Here is a 26,233-nt window from a genome sequence, read left to right as displayed (position 1 = left end):
ATACACAGAGCACATACATACATGTATATACACAGAGCACATACAGACATGTATATACACAGAGCACATACATACATGTATATACACAGAGCACATACAGACATGTATATACACAGAACACATACATACATGTATATACACAGAGCACATACAGACATGTATATACACAGATCACATACAGACATGTATATACACAGAGCACATACAGACATGTATATACACAGAGCACATACAGACATGTGTATACACAGAGCACATACAGACATGTATATACACAGAGCACATACATACATGTATATACACAGAGCACATACAGACATGTATATACACAGAACACATACATACATGTATATACACAGAGCACATACAGACATGTATATACACAGAGCACATACAGACATGTGTATACACAGAGCACATACAGACATGTATATACACAGAGCACATACATACATGTATATACACAGAGCACATACAGACATGTATATACACAGAACACATACATACATGTATATACACAGAGCACATACAGACATGTATATACACAGATCACATACAGACATGTATATACACAGAGCACATACAGACATGTATATACACAGAGCACATACAGACATGTATATACACAGAACACATACATACATGTATATACACAGAGCACATACATACATGTATATACACAGAGTACATACAGACATGTATATACACAGAACACATACAGACATGTATATACACAGAGCACATACATACATGTATATACACAGAGCACATACAGACATGTATATACACAGATCACATACAGACATGTGTATACACAGAGCACATACAGACATGTATATACACAGAGCACATACAGACATGTATATACACAGAGCACATACAGACATGTATATACACAGAACACATACATACATGTATATACACAGATCACATACAGCCATGTATATACACAGATCACATACAGACATGTATATACACAGAGCACATACATACATGTATATACACAGAGCACATACAGACATGTATATACACAGATCACATACAGACATGTGTATACACAGAGCACATACAGACATGTGTATACACAGATCACATACAGACATGTATATACACAGATCACATACAGACATGTATATACACAGATCACATACAGACATGTATATACACAGAGCACATACATACATGTATATACACAGATCACATACAGACATGTGTATACACAGAGCACATACAGACATGTATATACACAGATCACATACAGACATGTATATACACAGAGCACATACATACATGTATATACACAGAGCACATACATACATGTATATACACAGAGCACATACATACATGTATATACACAGAGCACATACAGACATGTATATACACAGATCACATACAGACATGTATATACACAGAGCACATACAGACATGTATATACACAGAGCACATACATACATGTATATACACAGATCACATACAGACATGTATATACACAGATCACATACAGACATGTATATTCACAGAGCACATACAGACATGTATATACACAGAGCACATACAGACATGTATATACACAGAGCACATACATACATGTATATACACAGAGCACATACATACATGTATATACACAGAGCACATACAGACATGTATATACACAGAGCACATACAGACATGTATATACACAGAGCACATACAAACATGTATATACACAGAGCACATACAGACATGTATATACACAGAACACATACATACATGTATATACACAGAGCACATACAGACATGTATATACACAGATCACATACAGACATGTATATACACAGAGCACATACAGACATGTATATACACAGAGCACATACAGACATGTATATACACAGAACACATACATACATGTATATACACAGAGCACATACATACATGTATATACACAGAGCACATACATACATGTATATACACAGATCACATACAGACATGTGTATACACAGAGCACATACATACATGTATATACACAGAGCACATACAGACATGTATATACACAGAACACATACAGACATGTATATACACAGAGCACATACAGACATTTATATACACAGAGCACATACAGACATGTATATACACAGAACACATACATACATGTATATACACAGAGCACATACATACATGTATATACACAGAGCACATACAGACATGTATATACACAGAACACATACAGACATGTATATACACAGAGCACATACAGACATGTATATACACAGAGCACATACAGACATGTATATACACAGAGCACATACATACATGTATATACACAGAACACATATATACATGTATATACACAGAGCACATACATACATGTATATACACAGAGCACATACAGACATGTATATACACAGAGCACATACATACATGTATATACACAGAACACATATATACATGTATATACACAGAGCACATACATACATGTATATACACAGAGCACATACAGACATGTATATACACAGAGCACATACATACATGTATATACACAGAGCACATACAGACATGTATATACACAGAGCACATACAGACATGTATATACACAGAGCACATACAGACATGTATATACACAGAGCACATACAGACATGTATATACACAGAACACATACATACATGTATATACACAGAACACATATATACATGTATATACACAGAGCACATACATACATGTATATACACAGAGCACATACAGACATGTATATACACAGAGCACATACATACATGTATATACACAGAGCACATACAGACATGTATATACACAGAGCACATACAGACATGTATATACACAGAGCACATACAGACATGTATATACACAGAGCACATACAGACATGTATATACACAGAGCACATACATACATGTATATACACAGAACACATACATACATGTATATACACAGAGCACATACATACATGTATATACACAGAGCACATACAGACATGTATATACACAGAGCACATACAGACATGTATATACACAGAGCACATACAGACATGTATATACACAGAGCACATACAGACATGTATATACACAGAGCACATACAGACATGTATATACACAGAGCACATACAGACATGTATATACACAGAGCACATACAGACATGTATATACACAGAACACATACATACATGTATATACACAGAGCACATACATACATGTATATACACAGAGCACATACATACATGTATATACACAGAGCACATACATACATGTATATACACAGATCACATACAGACATGTGTATACACAGAGCACATACATACATGTATATACACAGAGCACATACAGACATGTATATACACAGAACACATACAGACATGTATATACACAGAGCACATACAGACATGTATATACACAGAGCACATACAGACATGTATATACACAGAACACATACATACATGTATATACACAGAGCACATACATACATGTATATACACAGAGCACATACAGACATGTATATACACAGAACACATACAGACATGTATATACACAGAGCACATACAGACATGTATATACACAGAGCACATACAGACATGTATATACACAGAGCACATACATACATGTATATACACAGAACACATATATACATGTATATACACAGAGCACATACATACATGTATATACACAGAGCACATACAGACATGTATATACACAGAGCACATACATACATGTATATACACAGAACACATATATACATGTATATACACAGAGCACATACATACATGTATATACACAGAGCACATACAGACATGTATATACACAGAGCACATACATACATGTATATACACAGAGCACATACAGACATGTATATACACAGAGCACATACAGACATGTATATACACAGAGCACATACAGACATGTATATACACAGAGCACATACATACATGTATATACACAGAGCACATACAGACATGTATATACACAGAACACATACATACATGTATATACACAGAACACATATATACATGTATATACACAGAGCACATACATACATGTATATACACAGAGCACATACAGACATGTATATACACAGAGCACATACATACATGTATATACACAGAGCACATACAGACATGTATATACACAGAGCACATACAGACATGTATATACACAGAGCACATACAGACATGTATATACACAGAGCACATACAGACATGTATATACACAGAGCACATACATACATGTATATACACAGAACACATATATACATGTATATACACAGAGCACATACATACATGTATATACACAGAGCACATACAGACATGTATATACACAGAGCACATACATACATGTATATACACAGAGCACATACAGACATGTATATACACAGAGCACATACAGACATGTATATACACAGAGCACATACAGACATGTATATACACAGAGCACATACAGACATGTATATACACAGAACACATACATACATGTATATACACAGAGCACATACAGACATGTATATACACAGATCACATACAGACATGTATATACACAGAGCACATACAGACATGTATATACACAGAACACATACAGACATGTATATACACAGAGCACATACAGACATGTATATACACAGAGCACATACAGACATGTATATACACAGAGCACATACAGACATGTATATACACAGAGCACATACAGACATGTATATACACAGAACACATACATACATGTATATACACAGAGCACATACAGACATGTATATACACAGATCACATACAGACATGTATATACACAGAACACATACATACATGTATATACACAGAGCACATACAGACATGTATATACACAGATCACATACAGACATGTATATACACAGAGCACATACAGACATGTATATACACAGATCACATACAGACATGTATATACACAGAGCACATACAGACATGTATATACACAGATCACATACAGACATGTATATACACAGAACACATACATACATGTATATACACAGAGCACATACAGACATGTATATACACAGAGCACATACAGACATGTATATACACAGAGCACATACAGACATGTATATACACAGAGCACATACAGACATGTATATACACAGAACACATACATACATGTATATACACAGAGCACATACAGACATGTATATACACAGATCACATACAGACATGTATATACACAGAGCACATACAGACATGTATATACACAGAGCACATACAGACATGTATATACACAGAACACATACATACATGTATATACACAGAGCACATACATACATGTATATACACAGAGTACATACAGACATGTATATACACAGAACACATACAGACATGTATATACACAGAGCACATACAGACATGTATATACACAGATCACATACAGACATGTATATACACAGATCACATACAGACATGTGTATACACAGAGCACATACAGACATGTATATACACAGAGCACATACATACATGTATATACACAGAGCACATACAGACATGTATATACACAGAGCACATACAGACATGTATATACACAGAGCACATACAGACATGTATATACACAGAGCACATACAGACATGTATATACACAGAGCACATACAGACATGTATATACACAGAGCACATACAGACATGTGTATACACAGAGCACATACAGACATGTATATACACAGAGCACATACAGACATGTATATACACAGAGCACATACATACATGTATATACACAGAGCACATACATACATGTATATACACAGAGCACATACAGACATGTATATACACAGAGCACATACAGACATGTATATACACAGAGCACATACAGACATGTATATACACAGAGCACATACTTACATGTATATACACAGAGCACATACAGACATGTATATACACAGATCACATACAAACATGTATATACACAGAGCACATACATACATGTATATACACAGAGCACATACAGACATGTATATACACAGAGCACATACATACATGTATATACACAGAGCACATACAGACATGTATATACACAGAGCACATACATACATGTATATACACAGAGCACATACAGACATGTATATACACAGAGCACATACATACATGTATATACACAGAGCACATACATACATGTATATACACAGAGCACATACAGACATGTATATACACAGAGCACATACAGACATGTATATACACAGAGCACATACAGACATGTATATACACAGAGCACATACAGACATGTATATACACAGAGCACATACATACATGTATATACACAGAGCACATACAGACATGTATATACACAGATCACATACAGACATGTATATACACAGAGCACATACATACATGTATATACACAGAGCACATACATACATGTATATACACAGAGCACATACATACATGTATATACACAGATCACATACAGACATGTATATACACAGAGCACATACATACATGTGTATACACAGAGCACATACATACATGTATATACACAGAGCACATACAGACATGTATATACACAGAGCACATACATACATGTATATACACAGAGCACATACATACATGTGTATACACAGAGCACATACATACATGTATATACACAGAGCACATACAGACATGTATATACACAGAGCACATACATACATGTATATACACAGAGCACATACAGACATGTATATACACAGAGCACATACTTACATGTATATACACAGAGCACATACAGACATGTATATACACAGAGCACATACATACATGTATATACACAGAGCACATACAGACATGTATATACACAGAGCACATACATACATGTATATACACAGAGCACATACAGACATGTATATACACAGAGCACATACTTACATGTATATACACAGAGCACATACAGACATGTATATACACAGAGCACATACAGACATGTATATACACAGAGCACATACATGCATGTATATACACAGAGCACATACAGACATGTATATACACAGAGCACATACAGACATGTATATACACAGAGCACATACAGACATGTATATACACAGAGCACATACAGACATGTGTATACACAGAGCACATACAGACATGTATATACACAGAGCACATACAGACATGTATATACACAGAGCACATACATACATGTATATACACAGAGCACATACAGACATGTATATACACAGAGCACATACAGACATGTGTATACACAGAGCACATACAGACATGTGTATACACAGAGCACATACAGACATGTATATACACAGAGCACATACATACATGTATATACACAGAGCACATACAGACATGTATATACACAGAGCACATACATACATGTATATACACAGAGCACATACAGACATGTGTATACACAGAGCACATACATACATGTATATACACAGAGCACATACAGACATGTATATACACAGAGCACATACAGACATGTATATACACAGAGCACATACATACATGTATATACACAGAGCACATACATACATGTATATACACAGAGCACATACAGACATGTATATACACAGAGCACATACATACATGTATATACACAGAGCACATACAGACATGTATATACACAGAGCACATACATACATGTATATACACAGAGCACATACATACATGTATATACACAGAGCACATACAGACATGTATATACACAGAGCACATACAGACATGTATATACACAGAGCACATACAGACATGTATATACACAGAGCACATACATACATGTATATACACAGAGCACATACAGACATGTATATACACAGAGCACATACAGACATGTATATACACAGAGCACATACATACATGTATATACACAGAGCACATACAGACATGTATATACACAGAGCACATACATACATGTATATACACAGAGCACATACAGACATGTATATACACAGAGCACATACAGACATGTATATACACAGAGCACATACAGACATGTATATACACAGAGCACATACAGACATGTATATACACAGAGCACATACAGACATGTATATACACAGAGCACATACAGACATGTATATACACAGAGCACATACAGACATGTATATACACAGAGCACATACATACATGTATATACACAGAGCACATACATACATGTATATACACAGAGCACATACAGACATGTATATACACAGAGCACATACATACATGTATATACACAGAGCACATACATACATGTATATACACAGAGCACATACATACATGTATATACACAGAGCACATACAGACATGTATATACACAGAGCACATACAGACATGTATATACACAGAGCACATACATACATGTATATACACAGAGCACATACAGACATGTATATACACAGAGTACATACAGACATGTATATACACAGAGCACATACAGACATGTATATACACAGAGCACATACAGACATGTATATACACAGAGCACATACAGACATGTATATACACAGAGCACATACAGACATGTATATACACAGAGCACATACAGAAATGTATATACACAGAGCTCATACAGACATGTATATACACAGAGTACATACAGACATGTATATACACAGAGCACATACAGACATGTATACACACAGAGCACATACAGACATGTATATACACAGAGCACATACAGACATGTATATACATAGAGCTCATACAGACATGTATATACACAGAGTACATACAGACATGTATATACACAGAGCACATACATACATGTATATACACAGAGCACATACATACATGTATATACACAGAGCACATACATACATGTATATACACAGAGCACATACATACATGTATATACACAGAGCACATACAGACATGTATATACACAGAGCACATACAGACATGTATATACACAGAGCACATACAGACATGTATATACACAGAGCTCATACAGACATGTATATACACAGAGTACATACAGACATGTATATACACAGAGCACATACAGACATGTATATACACAGAGCACATACAGACATGTGTATACACAGAGCACATACAGACATGTATATACACAGAGCACATACAGACATGTACATACACAGAACACATATATACATGTATATACACAGAACACATACATACATGTATATACACAGAGCACATAGAGACATGTGTATACACAGAGCACATACAGACATGTATATACACAGAGCACATACAGACATGTATATACACAGAGCACATACAGACATGTACATACACAGAACACATATATACATGTATATACACAGAACACATACATACATGTATATACACAGAGCACATAGAGACATGTGTATACACAGAGCACATACAGACATGTATATACACAGAGCACATACAGACATGTATATACACAGAGCACATACAGACATGTATATACACAGAACACATATATACATGTTTATACACAGAGCACATACAGACATGTATATACACAGAACACATACAGACATGTGTATACACAGAGCACATACATACATGTATATACACAGAGCACATACAGACATGTATACACACAGAGCACATACATACATGTATATACACAGAGCACATACAGATATGTATATACACAGAGCACATACACACATGTATATACACAGAGCACATACACACATGTATATACACAGAGCACATACAGACATGTATACACACAGAGCACATACATACATGTATATACACAGAGCACATACATACATGTATATACACAGAACACATACATACATGTATATACACAGAGCACATACATACATGTATATACACAGAGCACATAGAGACATGTGTATACACAGAGCACATACAGACATGTACATACACAGAGCACATACAGACATGTATACACACAGAGCACATACATACATGTATATACACAGAGCACATACATACATGTATATACACAGAACACATATATACATGTATATACACAGAACACATACAAACATGTATATACACAGAGCACATACAGACATGTATATACACAGAGCACATACAGACATGTATATACACAGAGCACATACAGACATGTATATACACAGAGCACATACAGACATGTATACACACAGAGCACATACATACATGTATATACACAGAACACATACATACATGTATATACACAGAGCACATACATACATGTATATACACAGAGCACATAGAGACATGTGTATACACAGAGCACATACAGACATGTATATACACAGAGCACATACAGACATGTATACACACAGAGCACATACATACATGTATATACACAGAGCACATACATACAAGTATATACACAGAACACATATATACATGTATATACACAGAACACATACATACATGTATATACACAGAGCACATAGACACATGTGTATACACAGAGCACATACAGACATGTATATACACAGAGCACATACATACATGTATATACACAGAGCACATACATACATGTATATACACAGAGCACATACATACATGTATATACACAGAACACATATATACATGTATATACACAGAGCACATACAGACATGTACATACACAGAACACATATATACATGTATATACACAGAACACATACATACATGTATATACACAGAGCACATACAGACATGTGTATACACAGAGCACATACAGACATGTATATACACAGAGCACATACAGACATGTATATACACAGAGCACATACAGACATGTACATACACAGAACACATATATACATGTATATACACAGAACACATACATACATGTATATACACAGAGCACATAGAGACATGTGTATACACAGAGCACATACAGACATGTATATACACAGAGCACATACAGACATGTATATACACAGAGCACATACAGACATGTATATACACAGAACACATATATACATGTATATACACAGAGCACATACAGACATGTATATACACAGAACACATACAGACATGTGTATACACAGAGCACATACATACATGTATATACACAGAGCACATACAGACATGTATACACACAGAGCACATACATACATGTATATACACAGAGCACATACAGACATGTATATACACAGAGCACATACACACATGTATATACACAGAGCACATACACACATGTATATACACAGAGCACATACAGACATGTATACACACAGAGCACATACATACATGTATATACACAGAGCACATACATACATGTATATACACAGAACACATACATACATGTATATACACAGAGCACATACATACATGTATATACACAAAGCACATAGAGACATGTGTATACACAGAGCACATACAGACATGTATATACACAGAGCACATACAGACATGTATACACACAGAGCACATACATACATGTATATACACAGAGCACATACATACATGTATATACACAGAACACATATATACATGTATATACACAGAACACATACAAACATGTATATACACAGAGCACATACAGACATGTATATACACAGAGCACATACAGACATGTATATACACAGAGCACATACAGACATGTATATACACAGAGCACATACAGACATGTATACACACAGAGCACATACATACATGTATATACACAGAACACATACATACATGTATATACACAGAGCACATACATACATGTATATACACAGAGCACATAGAGACATGTGTATACACAGAGCACATACAGACATGTATATACACAGAGCACATACAGACATGTATACACACAGAGCACATACATACATGTATATACACAGAGCACATACATACATGTATATACACAGAACACATATATACATGTATATACACAGAACACATACATACATGTATATACACAGAGCACATAGACACATGTGTATACACAGAGCACATACAGACATGTATATACACAGAGCACATACATACATGTATATACACAGAGCACATACAGACATGTATATACACAGAGCACATACAGACATGTATACACACAGAGCACATACATACATGTATATACACAGAGCACATACATACATGTATATACACAGAACACATATATACATGTATATACACAGAACACATACATACATGTATATACACAGAGCACATAGAGACATGTGTATACACAGAGCACATACAGACATGTATATACACAGAGCACATACAGACATGTATACACACAGCACATACATACATGTATATACACAGAGCACATACATACATGTATACACACAGAGCACATACATACATGTATATACACAGAGCACATACATACATGTATATACACAGAACACATATATACATGTATATACACAGAACACATACATGTATATACACAGAGCACATAGAGACATGTGTATACACAGAGCACATACAGACATGTATATACACAGAGCACATACAGACATGTATATACACAGAACACATACATACATGTATATACACAGAGCACATAGAGACATGTGTATACACAGAGCACATACAGACATGTATATACACAGAGCACATACAGACATGTATATACACAGAACACATACATACATGTATATACACAGAGCACATACAGACATGTATATACACAGAGCACATACATACATGTATATACACAGAGCACATAGAGACATTTGTATACACAGAGCACATACAGACATGTATATACACCGAGCACATACAGACATGTATACACACAGAGCACATACATACATGTATATACACAGAGCACATACATACATGTATATACACAGAGCACATAGAGACATGTATATACACAGAGCACATACAGACATGTATATACACAGAGCACATACAGACATGTATATACACAGAGCACATACATACATGTATATACACAGAGCACATACAGACATGTATACACACAGAGCACATACATGTATATACACAGAGCACATACATACATGTATATACACAGAACACATATATACATGTATATACACAGAACACATACATACATGTATATACACAGAGCACATAGAGACATGTGTATACACAGAGCACATACAGACATGTATATACACAGAGCACATACAGACATGTATATAGACAGAGCACATACATACATGTATATACACAGAACACATATATACATGTATATACACAGAGCACATACAGACATGTATATACACAGAACACATACAGACATGTATACACACAGAACACATACATACATGTATATACACAGAGCACATACATACATGTATATACACAGAACACATACATACATGTATATACACAGAGCACATAGAGACATGTGTATACACAGAGCACATACTGACATGTATATACACAGTGCACATACAGACATGTATATACACAGAGCACATACATACATGTATATACACAGAGCACATACAGACATGTATATACACAGAGCACATACATACATGTATATACACAGAGCACATACAGACATGTATATACACAGAGCACATACAGACATGTATATACACAGAGCACATACAGACATGTATATACACAGAGCACATACAGACATGTATATACACAGAGCACATACAGACATGTACATACACAGAGCACGTACAGACATGTACATACACAGAGCACATACAGACATGTATATTCACAGAGCACATACAGACATGTATATACACAGAGCACATACAGACATGTATATACACAGGCACATACAGACATGTATATACACAGAGCACATACAGACATGTATATACACAGAGCACATACAGACATGTGTATACAGAGAGCACATACAGACATGTATATACACAGAGCACATACATGTATATACACAGAGCACATACAGACATGTATATACACAGAGCACATACAGACATGTATACACACAGAGCACATACATGTATATACACAGAGCACATACATACATGTATATACACAGAACACATATATACATGTATATACACAGAACACATACATACATGTATATACACAGAGCACATAGAGACATGTGTATACACAGAGCACATACAGACATGTATATACACAGAGCACATACAGACATGTATATACACAGAGCACATACAGACATGTATATACACAGAGCACATATATACATGTATATACACAGAGCACATACAGACATGTATATACACAGAACACATACAGACATGTATACACACAGAACACATACATACATGTATATACACAGAGCACATATATACATGTATATACACAGAGCACATACAGACATGTATATACACAGAACACATACAGACATGTATACACACAGAACACATACATACATGTATATACACAGAGCACATACATACATGTATATACACAGAACACATACATACATGTATATACACAGAGCACATAGAGACATGTGTATACACAGAGCACATACAGACATGTATATACACAGAGCACATAGAGACATGTATATACACAGAGCACATACAGACATGTATACACACAGAGCACATACATACATGTATATACACAGAACACATACATACATGTATATACACAGAGCACATACATACATGTATATACACAGAGCACATAGAGACATGTGTATACACAGAGCACATACAGACATGTATATACACAGAGCACATACAGACATGTATACACACAGAGCACATACATACATGTATATACACAGAGCACATACATACATGTATATACACAGAACACATATATACATGTATATACACAGAACACATACATACATGTATATACACAGAGCACATAGACACATGTGTATACACAGAGCACATACAGACATGTATATACACAGAGCACATACATACATGTATATACACAGAGCACATACAGACATGTATACACACAGAGCACATACATACATGTATATACACAGAGCACATACATACATGTATATACACAGAACACATATATACATGTATATACACAGAACACATACATACATGTATATACACAGAGCACATAGAGACATGTGTATACACAGAGCACATACAGACATGTATATACACAGAGCACATACAGACATGTATACACACAGAGCACATACATACATGTATATACACAGAGCACATACATACATGTATACACACAGAGCACATACATACATGTATATACACAGAGCACATACATACATGTATATACACAGAACACATATATACATGTATATACACAGAACACATACATGTATATACACAGAGCACATAGAGACATGTGTATACACAGAGCACATACAGACATGTATATACACAGAGCACATACAGACATGTATATACACAGAACACATACATACATGTATATACACAGAGCACATAGAGACATGTGTATACACAGAGCACATACAGACATGTATATACACAGAGCACATACAGACATGTATATACACAGAACACATACATACATGTATATACACAGAGCACATACAGACATGTATATACACAGATCACATACATACATGTATATACACAGAGCACATAGAGACATGTGTATACACAGAGCACATACAGACATGTATATACACCGAGCACATACAGACATGTATACACACAGAGCACATACATACATGTATATACACAGAGCACATACATACATGTATATACACAGAACACATATATACATGTATATACACAGAACACATACATACATGTATATACACAGAGCACATAGAGACATGTGTATACACAGAGCACATACAGACATGTATATAAACAGAGCACATACATACATGTATATACACAGAGCACATACAGACATGTATACACACAGAGCACATACATGTATATACACAGAGCACATACATACATGTATATACACAGAACACATATATACATGTATATACACAGAACACATACATACATGTATATACACAGAGCACATAGAGACATGTGTATACACAGAGCACATACAGACATGTATATACACAGAGCACATACAGACATGTATATACACAGAGCACATACAGACATGTATATACACAGAACACATATATACATGTATATACACAGAGCACATACAGACATGTATATACACAGAACACATACAGACATGTATACACACAGAACACATACATACATGTATATACACAGAGCACATACATACATGTATATACACAGAACACATACATACATGTATATACACAGAGCACATAGAGACATGTGTATACACAGAGCACATACAGACATGTATATACACAGAGCACATACAGACATGTATATACACAGAGCACATACATACATGTATATACACAGAGCACATACAGACATGTATATACACAGAGCACATACATACATGTGTATACAGAGAGCACATACAGACATGTATATACACAGAGCACATACATACATGTATATACACAGAACACATATATACATGTATATACACAGAACACATACATACATGTATATACACAGAGCACATAGAGACATGTGTATACACAGAGCACATACAGACATGTATATACACAGAGCACATACAGACATGTATACACACAGAGCACATACATACATGTATATACACAGAGCACATACATACATGTATACACACAGAGCACATACATACATGTATATACACAGAGCACATACATACATGTATATACACAGAACACATATATACATGTATATACACAGAACACATACATGTATATACACAGAGCACATAGAGACATGTGTATACACAGAGCACATACAGACATGTATATACACAGAGCACATACAGACATGTATATACACAGAACACATACATACATGTATATACACAGAGCACATAGAGACATGTGTATACACAGAGCACATACAGACATGTATATACACAGAGCACATACAGACATGTATATACACAGAACACATACATACATGTATATACACAGAGCACATACAGACATGTATATACACAGATCACATACATACATGTATATACACAGAGCACATAGAGACATGTGTATACACAGAGCACATACAGACATGTATATACACCGAGCACATACAGACATGTATACACACAGAGCACATACATACATGTATATACACAGAGCACATACATACATGTATATACACAGAACACATATATACATGTATATACACAGAACACATACATACATGTATATACACAGAGCACATAGAGACATGTGTATACACAGAGCACATACAGACATGTATATAAACAGAGCACATACATACATGTATATACACAGAGCACATACAGACATGTATACACACAGAGCACATACATGTATATACACAGAGCACATACATACATGTATATACACAGAACACATATATACATGTATATACACAGAACACATACATACATGTATATACACAGAGCACATAGAGACATGTGTATACACAGAGCACATACAGACATGTATATACACAGAGCACATACAGACATGTATATACACAGAGCACATACAGACATGTATATACACAGAACACATATATACATGTATATACACAGAGCACATACAGACATGTATATACACAGAACACATACAGACATGTATACACACAGAACACATACATACATGTATATACACAGAGCACATACATACATGTATATACACAGAACACATACATACATGTATATACACAGAGCACATAGAGACATGTGTATACACAGAGCACATACAGACATGTATATACACAGAGCACATACAGACATGTATATACACAGAGCACATACAGACATGTATATACACAGAGCACATACAGACATGTATATACACAGAGCACATACATACATGTGTATACAGAGAGCACATACAGACATGTATATACACAGAGCACATACAGACATGTATATACACAGAGCACATACAGACATGTATATACACAGAGCACATACAGACATGTATATACACAGAGCACATACAGACATGTATATACACAGAGCACATACAGACATGTACATACACAGAGCACATACAGACATGTATATACACAGAGCACATACAGACATGTATATACACAGAGCACATACAGACATGTATATACACAGAGCACATACAGACATGTATATACACAGAGCACATACAGACATGTATATACACAGAGCACATACAGACATGTGTATACAGAGAGCACATACAGACATGTATATACACAGAGCACATACATGTATATACACAGAGCACATACAGACATGTATATACACAGAGCACATACAGACATGTATACACACAGAGCACATACATGTATATACACAGAGCACATACATACATGTATATACACAGAACACATATATACATGTATATACACAGAGCACATACAGACATGTATTTACACAGAGCACATAGAGACATGTGTATACACAGAGCACATACAGACATGTATATACACAGAGCACATACAGACATGTATATACACAGAGCACATACAGACATGTATATACACAGAGCACATACAGACATGTATATACACAGAACACATATATACATGTATATACACAGAGCACATACATACATGTATATACACAGAACACATACATACATGTATATACACAGAGCACATAGAGACATGTGTATACACAGAGCACATACAGACATGTACATACACAGAGCACATACAGACATGTATATACACAGAACACATACAGACATGTATATACACAGAGCACATACAGACATGTATATACACAGAACACATATATACATGTATATACACAGAGCACATACATACATGTATATACACAGAACACATACATACATGTATATACACAGAGCACATAGAGACATGTGTATACACAGAGCACATACAGACATGTACATACACAGAGCACATACAGACATGTATATACACAGAGCACATACAGACATGTATATACACAGAGCACATACAGACATGTGTATACACAGAGCACATACAGACATGTATATACACAGAGCACATACAGACATGTATATACACAGAGCACATACATACATGTATATACACAGAGCACATACATACATGTATATACACAGAGCACATACAGACATGTATATACACAGAGCACATACATACATGTGTATACAGAGAGCACATACAGACATGTATATACACAGAGCACATACAGACATGTATATACACAGAGCACATACAGACATGTATATACACAGAGCACATACAGACATGTATATACACAGAGCACATAGAGACATGTGTATACACAGAGCACATACAGACATGTACATACACAGAGCACATACAGACATGTATATACACAGAGCACATACAGACATGTATATACACAGAGCACATACAGACATGTATATACACAGAGCACATACAGACATGTACATACACAGAGCACATACAGACATGTATATACACAGAACACATACAGACATGTATATACACAGAGCACATACAGACATGTATATACACAGAACACATATATACATGTATATACACAGAGCACATACATACATGTATATACACAGAACACATACATACATGTATATACACAGAGCACATAGAGACATGTGTATACACAGAGCACATACATACATGTATATACACAGAGCACATACAGACATGTATATACACAGAGCACATACATACATGTGTATACAGAGAGCACATACAGACATGTATATACACAGAGCACATACAGACATGTATATACACAGAGCACATACAGACATGTATATACACAGAGCACATACAGACATGTATATACACAGAGCACATACATACATGTATATACACAGAGCACATACAGATATGTATATACACAGAGCACATACAGACATGTATATACACAGAGCACATACAGACATGTGTATACAAGGATCACATACAGACATGTATATACACAGAGCACATACAAACATGTATTTACACCGAGCACATACAGACATGTATATACACAGAGCACATACATACATGTATATACACAGAGCACATACAGACATGTATATACACAGAGCACATACAGACATGTATATACACAGAGCACATACATACATGTACATACACAGAGCACATACAGACATGTATATACACAGAGCACATACAGACATGTATATACACAGAACACATACATACATGTATATACACAGAGAACATACATACATGTATATACACAGAGCACATACAGACATGTATTTACACAGAGCACATACATACATGTATATACACAGAGCACATACAGACATGTATATACACAGAGCACATACAGACATGTATATACACAGAGCACATACAGACATGTGTATACAAGGATCACATACAGACATGTATATACACAGAGCACATACAGACATGTATATACACAGAGCACATACAGACATGTATTTACACCGAGCACATACATACATGTATATACACAGAGCACATACATACATGTATATACACAGAGCACATACAGACATGTATATACACAGAGCACATACAGACATGTATATACACAGAGCACATACAGACATGTGTATACAAGGATCACATACAGACATGTATATACACAGAGCACATACAGACATGTATATACACAGAGCACATACAGACATGTATTTACACCGAGCACATACAGACATGTGTATACACAGAGCACATACATACATGTATATACACAGAGCACATACATACATGTATATACACAGAGCACATACAGACATGTATATACACAGAGCACATACAGACATGTATATACACAGAGCACATACATACATGTATATACACAGAGCACATACAGACATGTATATACACAGAGCACATACAGACATGTATATACACAGAGCACATACATACATGTACATACACAGAGCACATACAGACATGTATATACACAGAGCACATACAGACATGTATATACACAGAGCACATACAGACATGTGTATACACAGAGCACATACAGACATGTATATACACAGAGCACATACATACATGTATATACACAGAGCACATACAGACATGTATATACACAGAGCACATACAGACATGTATATACACAGAGCACATACATACATGTACATACACAGAGCACATACAGACATGTATATACACAGAGCACATACAGACATGTATATACACAGAGCACATACATACATGTATATACACAGAGCACATACAGACATGTATATACACAGAGCACATACAGACATGTATATACACAGAGCACATACAGACATGTATATACACAGAGCACATACAGACATGTATATACACAGAGCACATACAGACATGTATATACACAGAGCACATACAGACATGTATATACACAGAGCACATACAGACATGTATATACACAGAGCACATACAGACATGTATATACACAGAGCACATACATACATGTATATACACAGAGCACATACAGACATGTGTATACACAGAGCACATACAGACATGTATATACACAGAGCACATACAGACATGTATATACACAGAGCACATACAGACATGTATATACACAGAGCACATACAGACATGTATATACACAGAGCACATACAGACATGTATATACACAGAGCACAAACAGACATGTATATACACAGAGCACATACATACATGTATATACACAGATCACATACAGACATGTATATACACAGATCACATACAGACATGTATATACACAGAGCACATACAGACATGTATATACACAGAGCACATACATACATGTATATACACAGAGCACATACATACATGTATATACACAGAGCACATACATACATGTATATACACAGAGCACATACATACATGTATATACACAGAGCACATACAGACATGTATATACACAGAGCACATACATACATGTATATACACAGAGCACATACAGACATGTATATACACAGAGCACATACATACATGTATATACACAGAGCACATACAGACATGTATATACACAGATCACATACAGACATGTATATACACAGAGCACATACAGACATGTATATACACAGAGCACATACAGACATGTATATACACAGAGCACATACATACATGTATATACACAGAGCACATACAGACATGTATATACACAGAACACATACATACATGTATATACACAGAGCACATACAGACATGTATATACACAGATCACATACAGACATGTATATACACAGAGCACATACAGACATGTATATACACAGAGCACATACAGACATGTATATACACAGAACACATACATACATGTATATACACAGAGCACATACATACATGTATATACACAGAGTACATACAGACATGTATATACACAGAACACATACAGACATGTATATACACAGAGCACATACATACATGTATATACACAGAGCACATACAGACATGTATATACACAGATCACATACAGACATGTGTATACACAGAGCACATACAGACATGTATATACACAGAGCACATACAGACATGTATATACACAGAGCACATACAGACATGTATATACACAGAACACATACATACATGTATATACACAGATCACATACAGCCATGTATATACACATGTACATGTACATATATACATGTACATGTATATACACATGTATATACACATACACACTTTCTGTTCCAGAAGAGAAAGAGAAAATCATGTACATGTACATATATACATGTACATGTATATACACATGTATATACACATACACACTTTCTGTTCCAGAAGAGAAAGAGAAAATCAGACCAGCACCCTTCATTTATCCTCAACAACTGCGCCCTTACAGGAACGGACAAATATACCTATCTGGGCCTAGAGATTCACCGATCAGGGAGCTTCAAACAAGCCATAGAGACCCTGAAAGACAAGGCATGCAAAACCTTCTATGCCATCCGAAGGAAACTCTGCCATCTAAAGCCACCAGTGAGGGTCTGGTTAAAAATCTTCGATTCTATCATCGCCCCAATCCTCCTGTATGGCAGCGAAGTCTGGGGTCCTCACACCTACCCAGACTGGTCAAGGTGGGATTCAAGCCCAACAGAAATATTCCACCTGGAATTCTGCAAGCACCTTCTCCAAGTCCATCGGAGCACCTCCAACAGTGCTTGCCGGGCCGAGCTGGGCAGATTCCCTCTACACCTATCGGTTCTAAAGAGGGCACTGTCATTCCGGGCTCATCTACGTAGGAGCAATCCAAGCTCCCATCACCATAAAGCCCTGACACATGTAGGGGAAACAGAAAAACCAGGACCCTCGGAACAGCTCACCCAAACCCAACCTGACCAGAAAACCAATCACAACAACCTGACAAAAGCCGGAATCAGGAAGATGGTAGACGAAGGCCAGGAGAGGTACGTAAGTGACTGGAAGAACGACATCATCAGCTCACAGAAACTGACCATGTACCGGAGTCTACAGAGAGACTACAGACTGGCTCCATACCTGGAGAAACTCCCAGACCCCAAAGACCGCAAGATCCTGAGCTGGTATAGACTCAGTGCCCACAGTCTGGCCATCGAATCCGGCCGACACAGGCAGAGCTACAAGCCCAGGGAGGAAAGACTGTGCCAACACTGTGACCAGGAGGCCCTGGAGGATGAGACCCACTTCCTGCTACACTGCTCCAAGTACTCAGCAGTGAGGGACACTCACTTCAGGAGACTCTCACATCTCTTCCCGGATTTCACCACCATGAAGGAGGAAGAGAAAACATACATCCTGCTGGGGGAAGAAGAGAGAGCAGTGGAGATAGCAGCGCAACATGTGAGCGAATGCCATAGACTGCGAGAAAGAGAACTATGATATGCCATGGACTTCTATGGCCCTCATCCTGGATCTGCCCCCATCCCCCATCCACTTTCCCTATGCCATGGACTTCTATACCCTCATCCTGGATCTGCCCCCATGCCGCCATCCACCTTCCCTATGCCATGGACTTCTATAGCCCCAACCTGGATCTGCCCCTTCCACCTTTCCTACAGCCCCTTCCCAACATCCCTACAGTCCCTATCCCTATTCCCTTCTGTACACCTGCTTTGGCAAAACTAATGTGTATTTAGTCCTGCCAATAAAGCTTCTTTGAATCTTGAATCTTGAATCTACACAGATCACATACAGACATGTATATACACAGAGCACATACATACATGTATATACACAGAGCACATACAGACATGTATATACACAGAGCACATACAGACATGTGTATACACAGATCACATACAGACATGTATATACACAGATCACATACAGACATGTATATACACAGATCACATACAGACATGTATATACACAGAGCACATACATACATGTGTATACACAGAGCACATACAGACATGTGTATACACAGATCACATACAGACATGTATATACACAGATCACATACAGACATGTATATACACAGATCACATACAGACATGTATATACACAGATCACATACAGACATGTGTATACACAGAGCACATACAGACATGTGTATACACAGATCACATACAGACATGTGTATACACAGATCACATACAGACATGTATATACACAGATCACATACAGACATGTATATACACAGAGCACATACATACATGTATATACACAGATCACATACAGACATGTGTATACACAGATCACATACAGACATGTATATACACAGAGCACATACATACATGTATATACACAGATCACATACAGACATGTGTATACACAGATCACATACAGACATGTATATACACAGAGCACATACATACATGTATATACACAGATCACATACAGACATGTGTATACACAGATCACATACAGACATGTGTATACACAGAGCACATACATACATGTATATACACAGAGCACATACATACATGTATATACACAGAGCACATACATACATGTATATACACAGAGCACATACAGACATGTATATACACAGATCACATACAGACATGTATATACACAGAGCACATACAGACATGTATATACACAGAGCACATACATACATGTATATACACAGATCACATACAGACATGTATATACACAGATCACATACAGACATGTATATTCACAGAGCACATACAGACATGTATATACACAGAGCACATACAGACATGTATATACACAGAGCACATACATACATGTATATACACAGAGCACATACATACATGTATATACACAGAGCACATACAGACATGTATATACACAGAGCACATACAGACATGTATATACACAGAGCACATACATACATGTATATACACAGAGCACATACAGACATGTATATACACAGAACACATACATACATGTATATACACAGAGCACATACAGACATGTATATACACAGATCACATACAGACATGTATATACACAGAGCACATACAGACATGTATATACACAGAGCACATACAGACATGTATATACACAGAACACATACATACATGTATATACACAGAGCACATACATACATGTATATACACAGAGCACATACATACATGTATATACACAGAGCACATACATACATGTATATACACAGATCACATACAGACATGTGTATACACAGAGCACATACATACATGTATATACACAGAGCACATACAGACATGTATATACACAGAACACATACAGACATGTATATACACAGAGCACATACAGACATGTATATACACAGAGCACATACAGACATGTATATACACAGAACACATACATACATGTATATACACAGAGCACATACATACATGTATATACACAGAGCACATACAGACATGTATATACACAGAACACATACAGACATGTATATACACAGAGCACATACATACATGTATATACACAGAGCACATACAGACATGTATATACACAGAGCACATACATACATGTATATACACAGAGCACATACAGACATGTATATACACAGAGCACATACAGACATGTATATACACAGAGCACATACAGACATGTATATACACAGAGCACATACAGACATGTATATACACAGAACACATACATACATGTATATACACAGAGCACATACAGACATGTATATACACAGATCACATACAGACATGTATATACACAGAGCACATACAGACATGTATATACACAGAACACATACAGACATGTATATACACAGAGCACATACAGACATGTATATACACAGAGCACATACAGACATGTATATACACAGAACACATACATACATGTATATACACAGAGCACATACAGACATGTATATACACAGAGCACATACAGACATGTATATACACAGAGCACATACAGACATGTATATACACAGAACACATACATACATGTATATACACAGAGCACATACAGACATGTATATACACAGATCACATACATACATGTATATACACAGAGCACATACAGACATGTATATACACAGAGCACATACAGACATGTATATACACAGAACACATACATACATGTATATACACAGAGCACATACAGACATGTATATACACAGAGCACATACAGACATGTATATACACAGAGCACATACAGACATGTATATACACAGAACACATACATACATGTATATACACAGAGCACATACATACATGTATATACACAG

The sequence above is a fragment of the Dendrobates tinctorius genome, unplaced genomic scaffold (assembly GCF_039654945.1).
Source record: "Dendrobates tinctorius isolate UK_male_01 unplaced genomic scaffold, ASM3965494v1 ptg000367l, whole genome shotgun sequence".
NCBI classification, from domain to species: domain Eukaryota; kingdom Metazoa; phylum Chordata; class Amphibia; order Anura; family Dendrobatidae; genus Dendrobates; species Dendrobates tinctorius.
This window is presented reverse-complemented; position numbering follows the sequence as displayed.